The sequence below is a fragment of the Lemur catta genome, chromosome 3 (assembly GCF_020740605.2).
Source record: "Lemur catta isolate mLemCat1 chromosome 3, mLemCat1.pri, whole genome shotgun sequence".
Classification (NCBI taxonomy): Eukaryota; Metazoa; Chordata; class Mammalia; order Primates; family Lemuridae; genus Lemur; species Lemur catta.
The window spans coordinates 119,367,720-119,392,001 of record NC_059130.1 but is presented as its reverse complement, the minus strand read 5'-3'; the positions used below and the strand labels follow the sequence as shown (position 1 = coordinate 119,392,001).

General features: G+C 51.9%; 1 protein-coding gene across 1 annotated transcript in view; it reads right to left on the bottom strand.

Annotated features, from left to right (window-relative positions):
- CASZ1 (castor zinc finger 1) overlaps positions 1-7,509 on the bottom strand; it is a 145,750-nt gene extending 138,241 nt beyond the window's left edge. Inside the window, exon 1 of the mRNA XM_045546163.1 lies at positions 7,433-7,509. The gene's annotated coding sequence lies outside the window, so the exon portion shown is untranslated. The remainder of the gene's footprint in view (positions 1-7,432) is intronic.
- Between the last annotated feature and the right edge of the window lie 16,773 nt (positions 7,510-24,282).

The following is a 24,282-nucleotide window of genomic DNA, read 5'->3' as shown; positions in this document are numbered from 1 at the left end:
CAAGCCCCCTGCACCCCAACCTGGGCCTTCTCTAGAAACCTGAAGCCAGGGGGCAGGAGCCAGGTTGGCTGGGGACACAGTGCCCAGGAAAAAGCAAAGACCCTATGGCTTCTGCCCACACCCCCCACCCTAGGCAGGGCTGTTCTCATCACACTTGCTCCTTGCCCCTAGCAAGTCACCCTATCCTAGAGATCCACTGTGTCAACTCAGACAACCCACCCTGCCTGGGATGTCTAAGGGTCCCCCCACCCAGCCTCCAGGCCTCTTGCTGAACCTCCCAAACCCTGGGCCTGCCACTCCCCTAGGGCCTCTGGGTCCCCCACCTCCCACCCCCTCCTCTGCTCTCTCTTTTCTCTGTGTCCTCAAGACTCCTCTCACCTTGAGAAGTGTTAGGATTACCCAGCATTTACACTCAATGCTCTTCTTTATTCCTTAAGACTTATTAAGAATGATAATGAGTTCCGAAGGAGCTACGCGTCCCTGTCTCTCTCTCTTCTCCATCCTTCCCTCTCTCTCTCTCTCTCTCCCCCCACCCCCTCCTTTGCTCTCTTTCTCTACGTGTCTTTTCTACCAAAGACACACAGGACAAATCCAGACCAAAAGGGAAAAAAAATTCCAACAATACGGAACAAGGGCACTTGAGGATTTATGTTCAATAAATCCATCCGCCTTCTTCCCTATCCCTAGTTATCTTCAATTATTCCGATTAAAAAAAAGAAAGAAAAAAACCTCCCCCTTCCCTTCTCACGGTCCAGGCCACCCCTCACTCTGCCGGACTTTGAACAGGGGGAACAGAAGAAGGGCCCAGCTTGCCTGCAAAACCTTGTTAACGTGCAGCTCTTAAACGGTTGATTAATTTTTGCAGAATTTACGACAGGCTTTAGCTTTTTTTCCCCAAGCTGTGGCCTGAGAACCACAGCAACTTAACTTGGTGAACTCGAGGGGGGCAGAGATGGGGGTGCCCCTCTCCCCCAGTGACCTCCCGCTGCTGGAACCACAGCCATCCCTAGGACAGAGGGAAGACAGATGCCACCGCCCAGGCAGGAGACGGACCCACTCCCGAACCGCGTGGCACCCACAGGAGAGATCACCAGGCAGCCAGAACCACTGCTGACTTTTGCCTCTTTGGGACTTTTTCATTTCAAAATGAGGAAGCCAGCAGAAAGGAAACAAACCCTGGAGCTGCAAAGATGCTCGACCTTGCACCCACCAAACCACACTGCGCATCCCGGACGGAGGGATCGGCCTTATCGGTCTACCGGGCTGCCCTTCAGAGAAAGGGAAGAACAGATCCTAATGAAATTACGGTTTTTAAAATGTCTATAAATTAAATCTCTCTCTGTCTCTTTCTGTGAATCTCCCCCTGAGCTCCCTCTCCTCTACAAGGCTTGTTTGCCTCCCTCCGGTTCCCTCTGCTCATGTCTGTTTTTCTGATATAGACATCAAGAGGTTACGGGCTCAATTACAACTCCGCTGGAGTCTCAGCATCAGACTCGCTCAGCCTTCTCTTCTCCTCTTCAGAAACCAGATACCAAATAAATCTCTCTTCTTTATATTTTTATTTTCAATGCCAAAAGCCTAAAGATGCATTCCGTTGACTCACTGCCTTTCTGAACTTAGTTCAGATGGGGGAAAATATTCCTTTTAATTGTGACTGAGTACAACATAAATGCTTTTCTCTTTATCTTGTTCCCCTTTTTTAAGGACACACACAAAACCTTGGCTAAACATGCAATTTTAAAAAGGGGTGGGAGGACAGTATAAATATGCTTAATATATGTCTATGGGGGGCAAGGATGCCGCTGGAGAATATTAGTAGGACATCTAGCACATTTCTAAAGTTAAGAGGTGACATCATACGGCTTCTTATTAGCAAAGGTCCATTAGGAAAGGGCAGATCATAAAAGGTGATTTTTTTAAAAAAGGAAAAAAATTGCCTCTACCTTTTCCAACGCTATCATGAGATATAGAAGAGAGATGAGCCGACTACACAATTTTGTATCCTAAAAGGCCCCCCTCCCACCGAACAAAAAAGTTAAAAAAATCCAGGTCGCAGTCAATCATCAGAGCTGTTGATTCCTGAGAAGCAGATGCCAGCTTCAAGTTGTAGGTCTAAGGGGAAAAACAAAACAAAAGCAAAAACCCCAGTTTAATTCTGGAAATATTAACCAGAGGGGATTCCAAAAGCTACTTTTCCTGGAAAAAGCACTTGAGACAAAGGCCAGAGAAAGCAGAAGCTGAAGGTGAATCAAAAAGAAAAACTTTGTCTTTCCAATTAACTGGACTGGGAAAAAGAGGGAGGTGGGGGAACATGTTACTATCAACTCATTAATTCTTTCCTGTAAACAATTTAATTAAATTCTGCTAAATGCAGGAGAAATACTCATTTTGGAGTGCTTTCCCCAACCTCAAAAGCAAATTCCTCCAGGTTCCTCCCCCCCATACAAACACCTCCCTTCACTCCAAGCTGCACAACCTTCCAGTGGATTTCCTACCCAGGCGTGGACTGCACTCAGGCTGCGAGAATGACAGCCTCATATGTCTGAAAGCTGACACTTCAGCTTTGAAAAGAAATGGGGGAAAATAAGCTGTTGACTTCTTGGTTAAAGTATTTTCTTGTTCTACTCATGTTCTTATGTCACTGGGCTAAAAAAAGAGAGAGAGAGAAAGAGAGAGAGAGGAAGGGAGGGGGGAGAGAGAGAGAGAGAAAGAGAGAGAGAGAAGAGAGATATGACTTTCCTTGAATGATCTGTTTAACCTAAGCCAGAGGAAAAAAAAGAAAGTCATTAATTACTTATGTGAGCTATTGCTTCAGAAAGACAATAAACCTGCCCGGTCGCCATGGATATGACATATTTGCTCTGAAAACAACACAATAATTAGCAAAGGGGAAAGATACAAGGAGAATATGCAAACTCCTGAGTTTAAAGCCACAGTGCTCTTTTCTACTTGTAAGCCTCTGTTCTGTTTGCAATCCAAATCAAACAAATTTTTAAAATACAGCAAAGAAGGAAATAATAGGAATGTTTCCTCTCTCCTCTGAGCTGAGAAGCAACAACCACTCTACCCTCTTTCCAATATAAAATAATATAAAAGAGAACCAGGATGGCAGAAGAGAAAAAAAAAGTCAAGTATTGCTTCTGTTTTATTTCCTATAGCAGGGGTGGAGTCTGGGTTTTTTAAAGTGTGCTCTTATTTAGCATTGGACCTTCTGGCCAGATATAAATTTATTTATGAGAGCCAAATGCCCTGTGTATGGCTCAACCCTCCCCAAAGTAAATGGAAATGTGAGGGGTGGAGGGGGGCTCTAGGAGAGAAAGCAAAGCAGTATACTCAGAAAGCACCATCTCTATGCAGAGACATCCACTCCCCCTACCTCCAAGAAAATGGAACCCCTACCTTACTTTAATATTAAAAATGCATTAAATGGTTTTACCTACAACTTAGTCCCGAAGGATCATTAGGAAATGCAATTGCTTTATATCATATCTGTCAGCGTGATAAATATCTGAGTCAGAGTAGGTTCACAATTTTTCAGTGTCACAAAACAAGATAATTTTTTTCTGCCTTACTTTTTTAATTCACTGCACACCCCCCTTGCAGTCACAAGTCTACAGAAAAATACCTGAGCAGAGGAGAAGAGAAGGAGAAAAAGTTCATATACTCTCATACACCAGCCAGGCTACTGATATTCTCCAAAAAATACAGGAAAAATAGGACTTTAAAATATTTGGGTGACAATTTTCCAAAAAAAAAAAAAATCTAAAGCACTCCATTAAGTTTGAGTAAAAACTCCTTTCCCCCTCTTCCCAGAGGCTAATTTTCCAAAAACAGATGGTCAGGATCTAAAAGAGAAGCAAATATACCTCAACCCCCACAGGCAGAAAAATCTAACTTTGAACTTCTTTTTAAATTAAAAATGGGGGGGAGGCAAGATAAACTATTAATAAGTATGAAAAAATTAGCTAAGCTACAAGTTTTGTTTTTCTTATTCAAAAAAATTCTTTAAATACAAGGGGAGCAGATATAAAGGAGAGTTTCATATTTAACTGACTCCTATTTTTTTTAAACAATAGTTTGTTTTTTTTTTAGATTGGAGTCTTTGATCTTGAAAGAATTTTGCTCTTATATGATGGGGGGGAAGGGGGTGGTGGTGAAATGATCTGTTTTAAATGATGATGCAACTTAGGGATCAAAGCCCTCGCTTTCTTCTAGCCATAATAAGTGTACTTGACACAAAGCGTGAGACTCCCGGGCTCCTCGCCTTCGTAAGAAGGAAATAAAATGCGCGGAGACTCAGAGCAAGACACGAAGTCTCGGCAAGGTGCAAAGTCTAAAAAACAAACAAACAAAAAAAGGCAAGGAGAAAAAGGAGGGAGGCACTGCCCCTTTAAACGTTTTAGTGCATATGGAGTTTGATTTCTGAAAGAGATCAGTTTAACATCTCCATAGAAACCAGCAACAGATTATCATCAACAGAATAAATAACTAGTCTAATAAATTAAACAGGAGGCATAAGATCGCTGGAAACCTGATTACTGAAGTTCTACAATATTCCCCATAAACTCTCCTTAACCGCCTCTAAGGTGGCTAACAAGATTGGGGGAGTGGGGGGGACGACAATCTCTCCAGTTCGCCGGATTCCGGGGAGAGAGACCTTGGCCGCCGCGGGGAAGCGAGAAGTTCCCCGCCCTGCCCTGGAGAGGGTCTGGGAGCTCCAGTAAGGGGCACACCATAAAAGCCAAAGTTTGGGAAGTAGCAAAGCGGCTGGGGGTCGGGCGAGGTGGCGCGGATGGCCTGAGATGGCGCGGGTCGCGACGCCCGCCCGGGGACGCACCGCCTGGCCGCCACCGGGACGAAAACCTGGCGCTTTGCGCTCGGGCTCGAACGGCCCAGCGCCCCCTCCGGGCACGTGGAGCGCAGCCCGGGCGCAGCCCCCGGGGACCAACTACCCCCCTCCCCACGCCCGGCGCAGCTGCTCCTGCTCAGCCGGGACAGCTCCCTTTAGGACGGCGACGTGTGTGTGTGTGTGTGTGTGTGTGTGTGTGTGTGTGTGTGTGTGTGTGCGCGCGCGCGCGTGCCGCGGGGTGGGCGGGGGGGGGGGGCGAACCAATATTACTCGGCGATCTGTTTTCCAGTCCCCTCGCGCGCTCTCACAGCGCCTGTACCAGCTTAGAGACGTCCTCAATTTACTAACTTTGCCCAGCGGCTACCATGGTCCTTTTCCCTTCGCCGTCCCCCACCCCTGTGAGTGTACCGGCTGTTGGCGGGACAAACACACACATTGAGGGCCGCGCCCCCAGACTCCACTTGGGCAACGACGCACCCCCGTCTCCGTGGCCCAGTGATCCAGCGGGGTTTGGGGGAGCGCCGTACTCAGAGGAGGAGTGTTACTGCTGCTTTCCGGGTGGGCACGCTCCCGCACCCGTACCCTCCCCGGCGTGACTGGAAGGAGGTCCTCGCCGCACCCAGGGTCGGCTTCCCAAACTGTGACTGGGTCTAGAGGAACTTGTGTGGAGAAAGAAGTGGCCCCCCTGTCTCCCTTAGCGCTCCAGTCCTCTCCCAACTCCGGACCCGGGTCGGGGATGACTTGGGAGAAGAATCTGCGCCCACCCCCTAGAGAAAAATCTATTATTATTATCTTAATCTACGCCCCCAAAATGTCCCTCCCGCCGTGATTGACGGCGCATACACCTGTTCCCCTCGCCGAGGAGCTTCCAACGCTGGGGACAGACATTCGCCCAAAAGCTCCGCAGCGGCCCAGCAACCACCCGCCCGCCCGTGCCAGGCCAGCCCCCGCCTGCGGTCCCAGCGCGCCCCTGCCCAGACCTCGCCTGCCCAGCGGGCGCCCCCTCCCCTCCGAGGCCCGGCTCCCCGGCCCGCCAGCTCCCGGCCGCGCTGGCTTCGGAAAGAGAGAGAAAGAACAGAAAGCAAAACTTCCTGGCGGCCGACGGCCATCAGCTGCACATTCTGCAAATGCCACCGAGTAAAAATAAACCGGCCGCCGCTCCGCCCGGCCCGCTCACCCGGGCGCACGACTCGGCCCCCTGCCCCAGGAGCTGACTGTCGGTTGGGCCCGACCCCCTATTCCCGTGCGCCCCCTGGAGCCCCGCTCCCCGACACTCGTCCGCCAGCCACCACGCGCTCCTTTGCCAAGAAGCCCGACCCCAAGTGACTGGGTGGCCCGGCCATCTCCCCTTTGGTGTTTTGCGCCCCCACAAGCTACTTTTCACTCTGTCCATCAGGTGCCTATTTCAGCCCTGCGCCCTTGACTTCAGGGCTCCTCCCCCTCCCCAATTGTTGAGCTCAGAGGTCACCCTCAGCCCACCCTGCGGGAACAGATTCCTCCTGACCCTCTCCCATGCTGCAGAGCCCCCCGGGAGCGCACCGCTCCATCAGCCCGCTGGCCCGCCAGCCCAGCGTCCCACGTCCCCGGGCGCAACTTCTCTCCCAGCGCACACAAAAGCGGCAGCAACTCCCACGAACTTTTCCCCTGACCCAGGCAGGCTCCGGCCGACAGCAGAGCGGCTCTGAGCCGGTGCCCCGGCTGTGCCCAGTGTTGCCAACCTTGCCAGCCCTTCGCCCGCGGAGGCTGGGGGTGGGGTGGGGAAGGGAGTGAGGAGCGCCACTTGCCGCGCCTGGAGCAGCGCACTTAAGATAAACTTCCCAGGCACAGACGAAAAAGGGGGCGCCGCTCCCCAATCCAAGAAATCTCTTGCCTTCGTTTTCCCACCTGGAGGCACCCCTTGGCACCCCGCGCCTAAGCGAACACTGACTACCTCTGTTGGCAGCATCTACACCCCGTTATCGGGGCACAAGAGCCGGATGAAGGGGTTCCCCACCCACCCTTTCCCCTGGGCAAAGTCTTGCAAAGTCACCCCAGGCGCCCCTCACCCCTGCCTCCTCTGCCCTGGAGAGCGCACGACTCCCCTAAAGCTTGGGGGGGGAGTGTTAGGGGAAGGAGTGATTACCCGGTATTGGCGAACACCTGCCCCCCTGGGAGCCCACAGCGCCGGGGACGCCCCCACCCTATTTGCGAAGTCCTGCACTAGCGCCTGGCACCTCCCCCTCTGCTCCCCTACCCCGCCGCCCCCTCAGTTGGAGTAAGTGACCCCCAGGAGTAACAGCCCTCCCCTCCCCCGGAGCCGCGCGCCGGGCATTTCCCTGGCCACGGCGGGCAACGCGCCGCCCCGCGCCCGGGTGCCAGCCCTCCGTGCCCCCTGCCTCCCGCACGGCCGGAGTTGGGTGGCAGCCGCGGCTCGCAGGCTGGCTGGCTGGTTGGCTCTCGCTCGCCCGCTCCCTGCTGCAAGCGGCAGCCCCGGGGGTGGGGGGCTGCACCGGGACAGGCGGCGAGCGGGGGAGGCGCCCCGGGAAGCCCGCGGAAGTGGGGGGCGTGGGAGGGCCGCGGCTGAGGGAGCGCCGAGTCTCTTACCTGCACTTGGGGCGGCTTTGGGTGACTTTCCAAGTCCGGGGGAAAAATGTGTGTGTGTTTGGGATGGAGCGCCGCGGGCGCGCATGCGCTGCCCAAAGTTGCCGGATCCCGGATTTTTCGCTCCCAGTCTCCGCTCTCGCCCGCTGTGATTATGGAATTCTCCGCGGCCGAGCGGGCGAGTGGGTGGCATGCAAAACCCGGGCCGGATCGCGGGTCCGGGCTCCGCTCCACCCTCACACCCCCAGACCTTCCCCTCCCGGTTTCTTCCCACCCACCCCGGCTGAGCTCGGCGTGCGCGCGCGGCGAGTCGCGGCCTGCGGGGCAGCATCGGAGCGCGCGGCTCCCTTTTGCGGCTCCAGCGGGTTTCTACACCCCCTGGGTTGAGTGGAGGCTGGAGAAGAAGAGAGAAGGGATGGGGGTGGGTGTTACTTTCCACCCGTTCTGAACTCCCAGAGACCCCAAGTTTGGTTCCCACTTCCCACTGAAGAACTGGCTCTTTTTTGCAAGTTAGACTGTTAGAATTGTGGGACCCGAAGGAACGTAATGTTCTCAGCGCTTTGCACGGAAATTTTTCATTCAGTCAGTTGTGCAAAAAATAAACCTGAAATGAGCAAGATAGGCCGCTCAGAAGGAACCTCGCATGGGGCGGGGCGGGGGAAGATAATAAACACTAAAACAAATGGATAATGTTATTCCAGAGAGTGAAAGGATCCATGAAGAAAATAAACCAAGGCAGCAAGATAAAGAGTGTCTCAGAAGAGCTAATCTCCCTGCCCCCAGGCGGTAGCGGAGAGCCTCTTAGACGGGACTAACTCCCCTTTTATCCCATGCCCACCCTTCCCACCTCCCCGTTGGTTAGAGTGGCCACACCAGGCTGAGCCTAGCGGTCGGCACCATCTTTGGGCCCTGTAGCCCTGGTCCTGCCTTTCTCAGACAGGCCACCGCCATCCCAGGGCGTCTGAGCTAGTCACACTACCTGCTACAGGTTGGAAATAAGGCGAGACCTGAAAGAAACTGGGAAAACACCCACAGGATGAGATAAGTGAGGAATTGACCACAACAGTAAGCTAAATAGATAAATGATTACTCGAGTAAATTAATAAAAATTAAAAGTGTGACCCACAACTTTGAGACAGCATGCTCAACAGAATGTGTCAAACAGAAGAAATGCCACAGGCTGGTAAACACTGTTGATGACTGGTAGACTTTGGGGTCTAATCTACAAAGTATCAGCGAAGCCTCTGACAACTAGACATGATCCAAAGCCCTGCGTGATGATTGCCAAAGACAAGCATCTTCTGGGATACATTTCATGTTCTGCCTTAACCTGGAAGTTAGTTGGTCCAGGAGCAAATGGACGGAGACTGGGGACTTTATGGCCCTCTGGCCCCGAGGAGGCCAGGATTTTCTCTGTGCTCTAATACAGTCTCCAAAATTTGAGAGAGGAAGCTCAACCATGCTACACTCCTCAGATACCGAGTGACACCTACTTGGTTTAGACTGACTGGGGAAGGAACCAGCTCAAAACATCAGCTCCTTACTACCCGCAGTGGGCCCGGGGATCAGTTCAGGATCTGTCCACACAGGAAAGATTTGGGGGTTAGACACGCCTCTCAGGTTCATTTTGTTTTCTCCCCTTCTTATCCCAATAATTAACAGGAAGGAGCAACACATCAATAATTAACAGCCCCCGCAGACCACTGGCTCATTACTCTCCATTGCCACCTCCACCATCAAAGGCATCCTCAGTCCCAGGAGTTGGGTGCCCACCCACTGTCTCTAAGACCCTTGAGCCCAGTGACTCAGCAGAACACTCAGGCCCAGCAATCTCAGGCCCAATTCTGCCGTCCTACAGAAGGAAACACTGAGGCACGGTGAGAAGTGGCGAAGTAGCCCTTCTGATGTTTGGCTTGGGCTCAGTCTGCTCCCGAGGCCGTGTAAAGGAGTGGTTCCCGGCTTAGGCTTTGGGGTCAGACCCCTACCACTCACCAGCGGGGTGACCTTGAGTAAGGCATTTGACCCCTCTGTGCCTCAGTTGCCTCAACAGTAAAATGGGGATGATAATAATAGTCTCTACTTACTGCCTGGGATTGTTGAGAGGCTAAAATGAGTTAATGCAGGAAGAGGGCCTGGGCCAAGATATTGATCGATAAATGCCAGTAATTGTCATTGCTCCTTGGGACAGTCGCTGCTCCCTATACTTCTCATTTCTTCCTGTTCTCTCTCCATTCCTTCTCCTCTGTCCTTTTGTTTTTCCCCTCCAACAACAATCCTTCACTCATTCATTCATTTGGTAGGTATTTGCTGAGCCCCAAAGAAAAGCAGACCTCTGCCAGCTGTGGGAGACAGAGATGAACTAGACAAAGCCCTTGCCCTCAAGGGGCTGGCTGGGGAGTTTGCTAGTCTCTCTGTGCCACTCTCATGCTTGCCCCCCTCCCCCACCATAATGCCCTCCCACACCTCCAACAGCCACATCTCGCCCCCCAAAATTTATTAAAACATTTATTCTTCCCTCTGTTTTTTCTCAGATATTTTGCAATTCTGCCAACTCCCCAAGGAGTCTTTCCACCTCTTCTAAAGGAACCTCATCTGGGGTTGGGGGAGGCTAGAAACTGTGGCAAAGCTGTGAGGAGAGAAGAGGACGTTGGCAGGAGGTGAAAAGGGAAGGTGTGTTTGTTTCCCAATCACCACCCCTAACTCAAAAAAAAAAAAGAAAAAAGAAAAGAAAAATTAAAGCAAAGGGTTAGGAGAGAGTGCCATACCCAAACAGCAGCCTTTGGGCTCAGTCAAACATCCATGCTTGTTCCTCTATTGCTCGTTTTCTCTCCCCCACTCCACTCCGCAGGGGCTGAAATCATATGCTCTTTCTCCTCCTTTTCTTCCATTTAGCATTTCCTGAGCTTTCCCTAAAATAAAATCCAAACTTTTTCCCATGATCAGCAAGGCCCGCCAAAGATCTGGCCATTGCCTGTCCTTGGACCCCTCTTCCATCTGCCCTCTCCCCTGGTGACACTGGCTTCTTGCTGTCCTGGAAAACACCAAGCTTGTCCCCACCTCAGGGCCTTTGCACTTGCTGTTCGCTCTGCCTGGAATGGCCTTTTCACGGACTACTTCCTTCACATTGAATCCTATTGTGCAGGTCTCTGTTCATATCTTATCTCAGGGGGGGCTTTCTTGCTGAAGTAGCTCCCAAATGTTATCACTTTATCCTATTTGAGTATCCAAACTGATTTTTCTTTTTCATTTGTTCCCATATTTCCTCTCCAGCTGTCCCTACTAGAATGGGAGCTTCTTGGAGACAGGGGCTTTGTTCTGTGTCCCCTTGTGTCCTCAGCACCTCGAACAGTGCCTAGCACCAAGCAGGTCCTCACTCTGTGAATCAGGCACTGAATCAAGGTAAGCCAATGGGGTTCCTGCCCTCAAAACATCTGTGCTGTAGGAGAATGACTAGGAAGGTCCTAGGACAAAGATTGGGGGAGGGAGGAGGAGCTGGTACAACCCAGGAGTTGCCAGCTTGACGTGGTGGCCTTGCCAAGTTTTCTGTTCCCTGGCATTTGGCTGGAGGTCTGCAGTGGGGACATGGATGGCTCTGGTGAATTGTGCCCAGCAGAGGAGGCTGTGCCTGTGGGAGGGGAGGTGGGTCTGCTAAGGGTCCCATCTAGCCCCCTGCCTCTAGGCAGCCTGCACATGATCAAAAGCCTCTCCCATTTCTAAGTCTCCAGGGAAAACACACACACACACACACACACACACACACACACACACACACACACACACACACTCCTTCCCCACTCTGAGGGCAGAGCCTGTGCCTTTGCCTCAGAAGCTCAGGAGCCAAGCACCGAGCCGGGCACCCAGAAGGCTCTCCATTACTGATTGTGGAACAAATACATTCAAGTCTGTCTCAGTTTGTTTAATTGGGAAAGCTTTGAAAGTAATCACAGCTCAGCTTGCTGGTCACAATTTTTTGGTTTCTGGTCATTTGCAGTGATGAAAAGCAAAACTGGATTGTACATCAATAGCTGATATTGAGTGGTTATTATGTGCCAGGCACCGTGCTCAGCTCTCAATTAGCTCATCAGACCCTCAGAACAGCCATATGAGGTGGTTACAATTATGAATGTACCCATTGTACAGGTGAGGAAACTGAGACATGGAGAATAACTTTCCCAAGACTTAGTCAGGCTGTCTGCTCCAGGACAAGCTGCTTGGGCAGGGAGGTAACAGAAGTCTCTCTCCTAAACTTACCCCAGTGCAACAACCATTTTTGCCTTTGCGGTATGTTCATAAAGAGATGAAACCCAAATGTGAGTTGCACTGGGAGAGGGGGAGAGGGAAGCAGAAAAATCTGTCCTTTAACTGTCAATCTTATTTCAACCTAGTAAAAGACAAAAGGAACCAAAGAGACTGCAGTACAAAGCATGTCTGATCTTGTACACAGTTAAGTACTCAATAAATGTTGACAAATGCACACTATTTTTAAATTTAAAAATGATGGATGATGTGCTCATTTCTGTCATTTTGAGGTTCTCCTTAGGTGGGGTGTGTGTTTTCCGGGCTCACTGTGCCTCGCCCGGTGCTGCATCACAGTAGGTGCTCACGAGATGCTTAGTGACTGAATAATTCAACTAGATCCCCAGATAAGTGATTATGGTGATTACTGGGCAAGTTGTAATTAAAAATAAAAAAAGCTGAGGTCGTTCATTTTATTTATGAATGTCTCTCTTGGGAGTCGTGGGGTGGGAGAATGAGAAAGGGGCTTTTTCCCCAAACTCTGAGCTTTTTTCCCAAAGCCCATCCAGGTTGGTAAACTTTACAACTTCTTCCACCCCAAAATTCTCTCATTCTTTTTACAAAGTACATAATTATTTGTTTCTGACTACACACATAATATGTGTTTATATAGGAAATTCAGAAAATACCGATAAACCAGAAGAAGAAAATTTAAATCATCTATAATCCCACCCCCCGTGGGTAAACGCTATGAATGCTTTGGTGTATTTTCTTCCAGTCTAGGTTTTTTGTTTGTTTGTTTGTTTTGCTTTGTTTTGTTGTATAAAATCAGAATCACACTGAACATACCGGTCTGCGGTGTGTTTTTAGCCTACCGTGAATGCGTAGCGTGAACATTTCCTCACACTGCTAAACATCCTTCTACAGCATGATTTTTAATGGCTGAATTGTAGAGTTTGATCACAATTTCCTTAAGCAATACTTCACTATTGGAAATTTTGGACATCGAACTTGTTTGTAATTCTTTTCATTGTTATAAATAACTCTAATGAATATCCTTATCCATAAATAATAGTGCACATTCCTTAAAGCGGAATTGTTGAGTCAAAGAGCGTGCATTCGTTTTAAAGCCTTTGCTACCCATTGCCAACGTGCCCCCTCCCGGGAAGGCTGTGTGCCTCTGCCCTGCCACACCGGCAGTGGCCGCGTGTGAGTGAGCCCACCTCCCTGCACGCTCTCCAACCTTTGGTGTTCTCTGTCCTTTTTTTTTTTTTTAACCCCTGCTAATTTAATGGGTGAAAGCATCTGTGATTCTAGTAATGAATCCTTATTAGAACCGCGCTGGCCACAAGCAGGGGCTCTTTCAAGGTTTGAGCGGCCTTGTTCAGACCTACCACCTCGAGCAGGGGTGGGGGGAAAGGCAGCCCGCAGGAGCTGTGGCCCAGAGTATAGCACCTGGACAGGTTCTCGGGAGGCCTCCAGAACTGCTCCTTGAGCCGGGCTCCTTGGGGCATTTGCTCAGCTGGTGGGGGACAAGGGAGTCAGGGTGGGGTCTGTCTCAGTCCTTCGGCCTTTACAGAGTTGGGCTGCCCTCTTCCTCCTACCCCTCTGCCCACACCTTCCGGAAACCTCCCTGTTCAGAAAAGCCTTAGGGATTTCTGCATCATAAATACTACCTGTTTTCCAAGCTCAATATCCACACTCTCTACCTGCTTTCGTTTTCCCTGTCTGAGCCCTCAGCTTAGCTCCAAGCAGAAGACAGGCTGTTTTGCTCTCCTCTCCTTTTCTAGTTGTTCTAATTAATTTACTTTTTTGGTATTTATGTTTACCCCTGCCTGGTAACAAGAAGAATTGCAGGTGACTAACATTTTCCTTTTAGGAAACATACCCTAGTCCCAGGGTCTCTGATCTCTAGGGCCACTTGCAACTTTAACATCCTCTGAACCGTCCACTTTTAAAAAAAAAACAAAAAAACCACTTTACATTTCTGTGGGAAAAGGGGGGTAATTCATTTTCACTGCAAATAATTCAGTGAAAATTCAGAAATACAAATATAATGCAGAATTTGAGAGCCAGATACTTGGGTGTGAACTGGACTTAAAAATTAAAAGAATGAATTTAAATGAAATCCTCCAGGTATATATTTTTTGAACCCACCTCAGCAGCCTGCCTGAAAGGTTTGAGGAGGTGAGTGGCTAGGAGTGGTTTTTAAGCCAAATGTGAAACGTGTGTCTGATTTTAATCTGTGTAGGACAGCGTGTGTGCGTGTGTGTGTGTGTGTGTGTGTGTGTGTGTGTCTGTGCATGCGTGCATGGGCGCGCACTTGTGGGTGTGGGGACTGTGTGATCCTTAAAGAAGGGTCTTGGTCCATGTAGGTACGGTCGTGCTCTGCACACTGGCAGACTATGCTCCTGCTGTCAGCAGACACCCAAATACACAGCAGTACAGCCAGGTGAGGGCCAGGGCTGGTGCTGACATCACCTCTTACCCAAAGATCCCCGGGCAACACCTTAACCCCTCCCCCACCTGCCAGGGCGGGGCAGGCCTGGCGCCAGGGCCCTGTTGAACAGGGAAACCAAACTGAGCGATGGAAAAGTCTAAAAGTCAAAGGGACCAGCCTCCCCTCTCTCTCCTGTCCTAGAGCAAAGCCCCACTCCATGGCCTTGTGGTTCCTGCCACAGGGGGCCCACGTCTCAGCGCCTCTCCCTTCCTCCTTCCTCCCCACCTCTCCCCGATCTGAAATCAGTGCAGACTTCTGAGAGCAGGAGCCCGAAGGACTAGTCATGGCTGTGCGGCTGCGTCCTGGGATGTGATCCCACCTGCGGCTGGCGTGGAAAGGGAGCCTGCCCTGGGACTCCGGAAGGGGCCATGCTTCCTCCCGACGGGCACCTGGGCAGGTGCCGGCTGCTGCCCCTGGCATGGTGTCTCACGGAGGGCGGGGCTGGCCTGGGCTGGCCAGGGAGGCAGGAAAGAGCTGTTTTGCTGATGAGGTGCCCTCGTGTCACACTGGCAGGAGTGCCAGGTAGCTGAATGTGGGTGGAGGAGGGCGGCCCCACTGTGCCAAGCTGGCCCGGATGTGAGCGACGGCCCTGCCCACCTCTCCCCACACATCCGCACGCCCTCTGCTCCAGCCACGCACAGCTGCTTAGAGCTCCAAGCTCCCTTGCGCAGTCTGCACTCCAGGCCCTTGTCCAGGCTGCTCCTTCTGCTCCGAAGGCCTTTCCTCCTTCCCCTCACCTATTAAGACCCAAACACCTATCACCTCTTCTGGGAAACTTCCCTGATGTCCCCCTGCCCAAAACTGGGTTGGATGCCCCCATCTGTGTTCTCACAGACCCCTTGTTTTCTCTGTCACAGCCTATATTATAATAATCCTCTCCCTGCATCCCCTTTAAGGCTGTGTGGGTGCCATTTTTAAATCTATGTTCAAATAATAGGTATATTTCTAAATTAGGTCACATAGGTTCAAATCTAGCTCTGCTACTTAGTAGCAGTATGACTTAGGGGAACCGCCAACCTCTCTCAGCCTCAGTGTCCCCATCTGTAAAATGGCAACAAAATCAGTATCTGACTCACAGAGCTGTTAGGAGAATTAATTGAGACAATTCATACATAGCCCTTAGCCTGGAATTCACACATGATGACTGTTGTTATTATTATTTCCAGCAGCTAGCAGAATGCTTGGAAAATGTCAAGTGAACGAACGGTGTCTCTGTGTGTGATGTGCACGCGTGCGGGGATGTGCAGTGTGTGCCAGGGCACAGGTGGGGGTGGGAAACCAGCATGCACGAGGAGGCAGATCCTCCATGGATGTGGGTGTCCATTCTGAAGGGTAATGGGCTGGTTATTTATGGCCAGGGCTTTAAAAGAAAAAAGAAAAAAGAAAAACCAGTGTTCAGTAATGACAAAGTAATTACCTTTTTATTATTTTTTCAATAGGATCCAGAGGAGTGTGGGCCTTGGCTGCAGCCAGAACACCCAGCCGGCTTCCTGCTGCTCCGCGCTACCCCCATTCCCACAGCCCCCGCTCCCGCCACCCCCAGGCCCAGGGAGAAGGCTGGCTGGAGAGGACTGAGCGCTGCTCCTCGGCATGGAAGGAGCCAGGGCCGGGGCAGAGGGGCTCCCGGACTACAGGACAAGAGCTCCAGAAGTAGAGTTCTCCCGAACCCCAGCCCACATAGAAGGGACCAGACCCAGAGCCTAGAACATCTAACAGAGAACAATGGGGAGTGGGACATTGAGGCCCAGAGAGAGGAAGCCACTCACTCGCCAGTGACCACACAGAGTTAGCAGCAGAATGGGAACAAAGCTGGGTGCTCTGACCCAGGCCAGGGCTCTTTCCTGCCACATGACTTACCTGACAATGGGGATCTGCCTGGCCCTAGAGCTTTGCCTCAAATTTCTACTTGAATGGGACCTGCTTTGCTAGAAGGTTATTTTTTTTCGAGGTCCTTCAAGGAGTTGCTGAAGACATAATTTCAGGGCACCAGGACCCCAGATATTAACTAGACTACACTGTTAATGGCATTGACTATCTAGGAAGTGGCCATGCAAAGGTGGCCTTTTCCACTGGCCAGTGAAGGGACAAAATCAGCTTTAGCCTCTTGTCCACATATCCATCCACCCATCTATCCAATAATCCACCTATCCAGCTTTCTATCCATCCATCCGTCTACCAGTCCCTCCATCCCTCCATCCTCCCATCTATCCATTCAACCTTCCATCCATCCCACCCATCCATCCCACCCATCCATCCATCTAGCCATTTAAACTTCCACCCATCCACCCACCCATCCACCCACCCATCCATGTATCCAACAAACATTGGATGAGTGCCCCCATGTGCCAGGCACCTGCCAGGACCTGAGGGTCTGGGGATGCTGAGATGCACAAAACAATGTATCAGGAACAGCCAGTGAAGAAAATTCAGTGGCACAGGCGGCTTCTCTTATCTAGAGTTGAGTGCAGGTAGATGAAGCCAAGCCCCCTGAGTTCCCGGCCCAGCCCTGGCATTAACTTGCTAGGGGTTGGGGAGGGACTAGGCTATGTTCCTTCCATTTTCTCTCTGATATGGTTTCTCCCCCTTCCACTTGAGAGGGTTAGGCTAGCTCGGAGGGCAGGCAGACACTGTCCAGAGAAGACCCCCTGGAGGAGGAGTCTTTCGGGTGGGAGGTTATGAAGCTCCCAGGGAGCAGGGAACAGGAGTGTCTTGGTTTTCAGAGACAGAATGAGGACCAGAAGATTCTGGAAGAATAAGAAAGAAGAAATGAAGCATGGAGAGTCTGTCTCAGCCCCACCTTGCTGCGGATCTTCAAACCCTTGCTCTGCTTTTCTTACCTGCCTTGTCAGTCTCCAGACCTGGGGTCTCTGACTCCAGGTAACTGACAAGGCCCCTGGCCCTTTGTCCTCCCCTCCCGTCCTCCCAGCCCCACCGCCCTGCAGCTGTGATAACCCACACGTAGCACTTTGCCCTCTGGAATTTATTTTAAGGTCTTGGCTTGTTTATTTATTTTATTTAGAGATTTCTCGGTGCTTTGTGGGGAGGAAAATTCGAATGGGGTGATTATGAAATACTATTTCACCTCGCTGTTCATTCACAACAAACAAAGAGAAATGATTGGTGATTAAAAATGCATTCTCTCTGCTTGTTTTCTTTTGTTTTACCATTATGGAAATATTATAAATACTGAATACTAATCTGGACCTGCAGGGACCTCACAGACCTTCCAGAAACCAAGGCTCCTGTTCTTCCTTGGGGCAGCCTCATGCTGTCCTCTCGGGCCCCAAACTGTGGCTCCAACCCTCCCCAGAGCCGTGGCATTGCACTGGTCCCAGGCCAGGATGCCCCGTCACCCTGGACAGCCCCACTCAGTCCTCACTGGACAGGGACAGGAGTCTCCCCACCTCCTTGTCCTGGCTCTTGCTTCAGCAGAACTAGTCAAGGAGAGCAGAGCCATAAGTACCAAGAGCACCTGATCGGTCCCAAAGTCACTACTAGTCGAGTTTTACTCCCAGTTACTAACTGAGCCCAACTCCCTGCTCCACCACTTCCTGGCTGTGTGACCTTGGGCAAGCTGCTTTGCCTCTCTGAGCTTCCATTTCTTCCTCCATAAGATAGGGGTGAAAATAGAACCTACTTCACAGTCCTGCTCTAAGGATTAAATGGGGTCACAACATCTTATCACAGGGCCTAGCAAACAGGAGTACCTGGTGTATGTTGAGTCCTACATTGATTCATACGCCTCCTCCCTCTCCTGGTCTCAGTTCCTCCCTCAGAAAGGTGAGAGCTATGCCACTGCCTGCCCGCTAAGGTCCCCCAGCTCCGGTGGGGTGGAGTGGGGATGTCCTCGCCCACCTTGACTCTCACGGAGACCTTGGCTCCTTCCTGGGAACACAGCCTGCGCCTGCTTGGAAGCCGGGGCCTCCTACCTGGATTCTGCTTTCTGCAGTTTCTTTTTGAGCCATAAAACGGGCACTTCCCCATTTATTTCCACCACAAACAAATAAATAAGAGTCAAAGGGCCTGATCCAATTCCAAAGTGTTACAGCGAGTCCAGATAAACAGCGAGTCCCGTGGTGTCCGCGTTCCTTTTATCTTTCACTTTATTTAACCAAATTAACCGCTCTCCGTGTCCCCTGCGTGTAAGTGTCTCTCTCTGTCATATAAAATACAATCACGCTTGCTTGCTACATGTTTCAGATACTTTATCATTAACATCAATTCCAGCCAAATTAGGAGTTTCTCCCAACATAATTGCCCTTCCCATTATCCAGCACTTTATTTTTTCAAAGCACTTTCCGACCATTAATTAGTTAACCCTTAGGACGCCCCAGAGCCGAAGCTCAATGTCACCCTCCCTGTCTCCCAGCTGGGACGAGGAGGTGGGGAGGGGTCAGGTGGTTTGTTGGAAGTCACCCTGGACGTGGGGGATGGGGGGTAGGGTGGGACCTTGGAAATTCTGCCTCCAGCCTCAGATCCTCTGTCATGGCCAGGTCTAGGCCAGGTCTGCAACCATCTGCAATCTGATCGGAGCAGGTGGGGGTCCCCAACACCTTTAAATCTGACGTGAGCTGGCAGGGGTCCCCAACAGGTTAAATCCCCTCAATCTTGATTCTGGCTGTGGCTTGCCAAATGAAGGAGGGCACACCGGCAAAGGCTGGCTGGGTCGTGGCACCTCCTTTGCTGGGGAAAGGGAGGACAGCAAGACAGCCATCAGACAATGGAGCAAGCAGATGCCATGTCTATGCCCCAAACCATTTATCTGTACCCACCATCAACGAGCACCCACTGAGTGCCTAAAAGGTGCCAAGTGACATGACTTCCCTCCTCCAGAATGTCATTAAGTGAAGTGCCTTTGGTGTGATGGTTTATGGTGACTAATAACCAAAGTAAGGGAAGATCTGGGGACTGTCTGGAAAGTTGAATCTCTTGGGCACCATTCCAGAAGAGGCTGCAGCTACCACCTGGGGCCCTACACCTTCCGTAACTCCGCTGACACTGTCCCCTTTCCTGGGTAGGTGCAGCCACCGTCTTGGTCCTGAGCTAGGTGGGCAAGTTGCAACTTTGGAGCAGACATCCTGGGAAGATTCAGGGGCAGCCATCTGGGGAAAACAAAATGATTAATTTCTTGGACAGGGTTCTGGCTCATCAAGATGAACTCTGCTTGCGGCTGCTAGGGATACACTGTTGAACCACCAATATTTTACATTTACGGCCTCTCCAGAGTTCTAACTTCTTTAATGATTTTTTTTTCTTAGACTACATGAGTTGGCTCCCACAGGGACATTGCCAGGAACCTTCAGAGAGGTTTTCCAAGATGCTCGTGACCTCAGACCCCAGTGGGTTTCACAAGTTCTGCATTTCAGCAGCTCACCTTCCTTCCGATGCCTCGAGGCTGGGGCCACAGAGCCAAGCGGCCTTGCAGATAGAACACCAGCTGCCAGCCTGGGGACTGTCCCCTGCTTCCCTCCACTTTTCCCATGCCACTCCTCCGTGTGAAATCAGACTGCAAGGAGCCCTTTCAACCCAAGGAAGAGATGCCAGGACAGCAGAGCAGAGCTGACCTTTTGGTCTCCACGGTCAGACACCCTGGGGTCTGGGTCCCAGTTGTGCCATTCACTAGCACTGTGACCCTGGGCAAGGTGACCTCTTAAAGCCTCTGTTTGTTGACTGTAAAACACAGTTGTAGAGACGGCTGAGTGAGACGGAGCATGTGAAGGTCTTAGCACAGTGCCAGGCCCATAGTGAGTGTTCTGTGTGCACGAGCTATCATTTTGGTCAAGAAGCAGATTGCAGGTTTCATTATGAGTTCCATTCTTCCAACCTCCTGCTTTCGTTTTGTCTCCATCTACTTTCTTTCAGGCTCTGAGTCTCAATGTGTAAGCAAGGCAGTGTGGTTAGGTAACACCCTCGTTCTTAAACTCTTCATTTCACAGACCGGGGTAGACAGATAAAGAGGGAGACATCTAGTCCAAGTCCCCAAACTGCTGCCCGAGACGTGTTACCTTCCAGGTGGCCCTCACGCTGCAGGTTCAGCTCTCTAGCGGGGCACCGTGAGAATAGGACGATGTCTGGCCCACCCAGGGTTGGGTCCCCAGCTCCTCTCCCAGTGCTTAGCTTGTAGCAGGTGTTCCATTGCTGTCAGCTGAACACTTGAATCATCCCTGGAACCGTACTCTTTCTTCAGGGCTTGGATATTTTTTTTTCACGTCTCTTAAACTTCCGGAAGTCTGTGCAACAATAGGTAATAGCTCAAGACTGTCAAAAACCATGGGGAACTCTTTTCTCACTACTGCTACCTTTATAGTTTCACGTAAAAGGACCATCCTACTCATTCTCCTCCAACCATTGCATGACAGGCCTGCAACCATGCATTCATCTGTGCGTTTATTCACTCAACAAATATTTACTGAGTGTCGAGTAGAGCTGACCTGGGTTTGAATCTTGGCTGTATCACTTACCAGCTAGTAGAACCTAGGCAAGGGGCTTAACCCGGCTAAGCCTGGCTTCTTCATCTGCGAGGGGAGACCCATCTTGTGGTCTGTCACGAAGAATTGGTGGGAAATAATGAATGCTCAGTGCCTAGCACGGTGCCTGGCACGCGGTAGGCCCTGCGTAAAAGGCATGTATGTTTTATTACAGGCGTGTCCCAGTGCTAGGACCACAGTGGGTGCAGAGTTGAATTTGGGTCTCTTCTTGCAAGGAGTTTATAATTTAGCGGGTAAAGGCTTCTGTAGGATCATTAGGCAATCATGGCTCCTAAATAACACACTTGCTGAAGTTTGATGTCGTCTGCTCGATTTCCTGGTGGTGCAGAGGGGGAATGAACAAGCTGAGCACTAGGAAAAGAGGCTCAAATCTGGCCTCGCTTGCCCTGTGGCTCCCCCACCTGGCCCCTTCTAAGGACCAGTGACACCCTCGTTCTGTGTCCTTGAGTCCCCGAGCTGAATGAGGGAGCCCTCCCAAGTGGTCCCAGCAGCCCTACCCAGAGCCTGACAAGGGACCAGTGGCCAAGGGATGGGGTCACCTCCACAGGTATGTCTCACGGTGATGCCAGGCCAGAGGTGGGGCCATCCTGCCTGCCCTGCAGCCCCAGCCCTGCTCTGCAGCCCCCACTGCTCCTCCTCCTGCCAGTAGCTGGTGGGGCTCAGCCTGGGGCAGCCTCACCCAGCCCCCTTGAGATAGAGTCTCTCTCCAGCCCCACTCCATAGACGGTCAGACTAAGGCTTGGAGAGGTGGAAAAACTTATCCAGCTCTGTGTCCCCAGCACCCAGGCCTGTGCCCAGCAGGTCCACAGTAGACACTTGATAAATGTTTGTTGTATAAATAAAAACATAACCAAGAGGATGAACACATGAAAGATGATAGCTCCTATTAATCAGGGCCTACCACGTGTCAGCCGTGTTCTATGGAATTTCTGCAGCAACCTTGTGGCTAGGTACCATCATTGTCACCTCCACACGTGCAAGTCAAGACCCAAGGAGATGAAGTGACTCATCGGGGGGCATACAGGTAGCAGGTGGTGGGGCTGGGAGTGGAACGAGGCAGTCTGGCTGCAGAGCCTGCCGCTTGCTCCTCTATGTCATGGTAGAGCCTCTGGTGGAGAAGTAAGTGGGAGGAGGGGGAGATGAGGGTTTGGGGGTCCAGGTACTGAGCCCCCGAGGGTCCTCAGCAGCAGCGAGGCTCTCAGCCTGCACGCAAGCAAGGAGAAGCGTTTCCTCGGCATCCTGACCGCTCTCCCCGGCACATTCCCACCGTTACCTACACAGGGAATTAAGACTCAAATCCTCGTTTGACACGATGCAGGAGGATGCTAAGTACTTAAGCACTAATTAATTAGTGAGCTGTACCCGCTGCCACCAGCCACTGGAGGAAACCTCAAACAGACCCCCAGAGCGCCAGCCACAGGGGCCAAGGCACCAGCCAAGCATGGGGACGGTGAGGAGGGGGTCATACGGGCAGCCCCAGGCCCGGCCTCTGGTGCAAAGGGGACCAGACCAGCTCTGACCCCTGCCTTCCTGTCCTTCGAACCCTGGGGAGGGCTGGAGCTCTGGGATCCCGCCATGCTGGGCCTCTGGATGTGACTCTCTCACGAGCAAGCCTAGCTTTGTCTGACTTTGCAGCAGGCTCTCAAAGGAAGGCAAGATCGCAGAGGCTGCACTGAGCCCCCATATCAGGGCCAGTTTCTGGGGCCCTGTAGACAAGAGGGAAGCATCTAATTCCCACAAAGCAGCTGGTGTGTATTTTCCGGGGCTGGGCCAAGAGGCAACCAGACCTCCCAATGCTGACAGGCAGGGCCCCCTAGAGCCAGCATCCACTGAGGCAGCACCGGCTTAGGGCTGGGCACTTCCCAGCTCTCTTGACCTTGGTTTTACCATCTGTGTCTGGCCAAGGTCAATCTCCCAGATGGGGAAGGTGGTCACTGAAACTGAGGGCTTGGGAATCAGACTGGATTTGATTCCCAGCTCTCCTGCTTCCTGGCTGCGTGACCTCGTGCGAGTCAGTTCTGAGCCTCAGTTTTCTCAGCTGTGGAATGGAACTAATGGGTCTCCTCCATAGGCCTGTTGTGGGGAGAAGGGAGATACTGCACGTGAAAGCGCCTCATCCGCTGCCTGGCACATAGTAATCACTCAATAAATGGCCAGGAGAAGTAGTAGCAGTTGCTGTTAGCAGCAGCGGCAGCAGCATCTAAGGAATCTTTCCACTTGAATCTCGTAATTCTTTGGGCCCTGTAGAGTGAACAGTCATCCTCCTTTGCCCAAGACTGTTTTGGGTTTAGCGCTGAAAGTCTCATGTCACAAGAAACCCCACAGTCCAGCACAGATTGGGACAGTCAGTCAAACTCCCGGTTGCCCCAAAGAGGGAGGAGAGGAGACCTGGGATTGCTGGGCAGAGCTGGTCCCCAAACTGCCTTCTCCCAATCAGGACCTGCTGGGACCCCAGGCTGGGAAGCCCCTCTGCAGAGGTAACTAGACTTGGGAAGGGCCAACTGGGGGTCTGGAGTTCCAAACAGGATCTGTGGGCGGCAGAGTCCCAGGCCTGCCCCTGGAGCTGTAGCTCCCAGCTCCCGTAATGTCCTCAGCCTGCGTCAGCTCTGGGCCCGCCTTCAGCAATATTTGCTTAACAATCAGCCCAGAAACGGCATTGTTCAGGACAAAAATGAAAAACATTAGACTGGGGCTTGTTTTTTCTTCCCTATCCAAATTCCTCTGGGCCCTTGGAAGGGGAGACGGTATCTTGGCACTGCCACCCCGAGAACAGACAGGAGGCGGGAGTCTGGACTCCTGGGGTCAGTTTCCCACCTCTACCCGCTAGGAGCCTGGGGGCAGGTCCTCAGTCGCCCCAGGTGCTCAGGACAGGGAGCTTCCGACTGGGAGCTGAGTAAGGATGGGGAATATTTGGTTTAGCTAAAAGGGCTGTTGCCCCACCCACTCTTACTGCGGCCTCACGCCTATCCAGGGATGTCTCAGCCCCTTTTCGCAGATGAGGAGGCTGAGGCGCAGGGCACCCACCGGGGCCAACATCAAAGCCAAGGCCAATCAGAGGGGGTGGGAGGCACAATTGCTATTTGGCATCTCAGGGGAGCCGAAGGCATCCCAGAAATGGGCCTTCTCTTTTTTGTTTGCTCTTTAAACACCTTTATCGAGGGCAGAGGAAGGGGGCTGGAGGAAGGAGAGGGTGGGGGCTTTGCCCCTTTCTCCAGAGTTGACGCCCACCAGGACTTGTGGGGCCCTCAGAGAGGGTGGCTGCTCTCTGTGCCCAACACCTGTTTCCCCAGCCCCAGCCTGGGGGGCAGGACCCCTGGCAGGACCCTGCCCCATGCCCAGCCCCCAGCAGGAGCCCAGCCCTTCCCCCCAACAGGCAGGGGAGGGCAGGGGCGTGCCTGGCTCACCTGCCAAGGCTGGCGGCCTGGCATGCAAATGGGCGTGGGGCAGAGACTAAGTGTGCCCGGCGAGGGGTGCGGGCACACGGCAGAGGCCAGGCAGGGCCAGGTCGGCTGCCGAGAGGGAGGCGGGCAGGTGCTCCCTGGGCCCCTCTGTGTTGCGGGCATTTCAAATGTGTCACCCTGTGTCCTCCCAAAACCTCAAGAGGTCGACTTTTCCTCATCCCTGTGTTT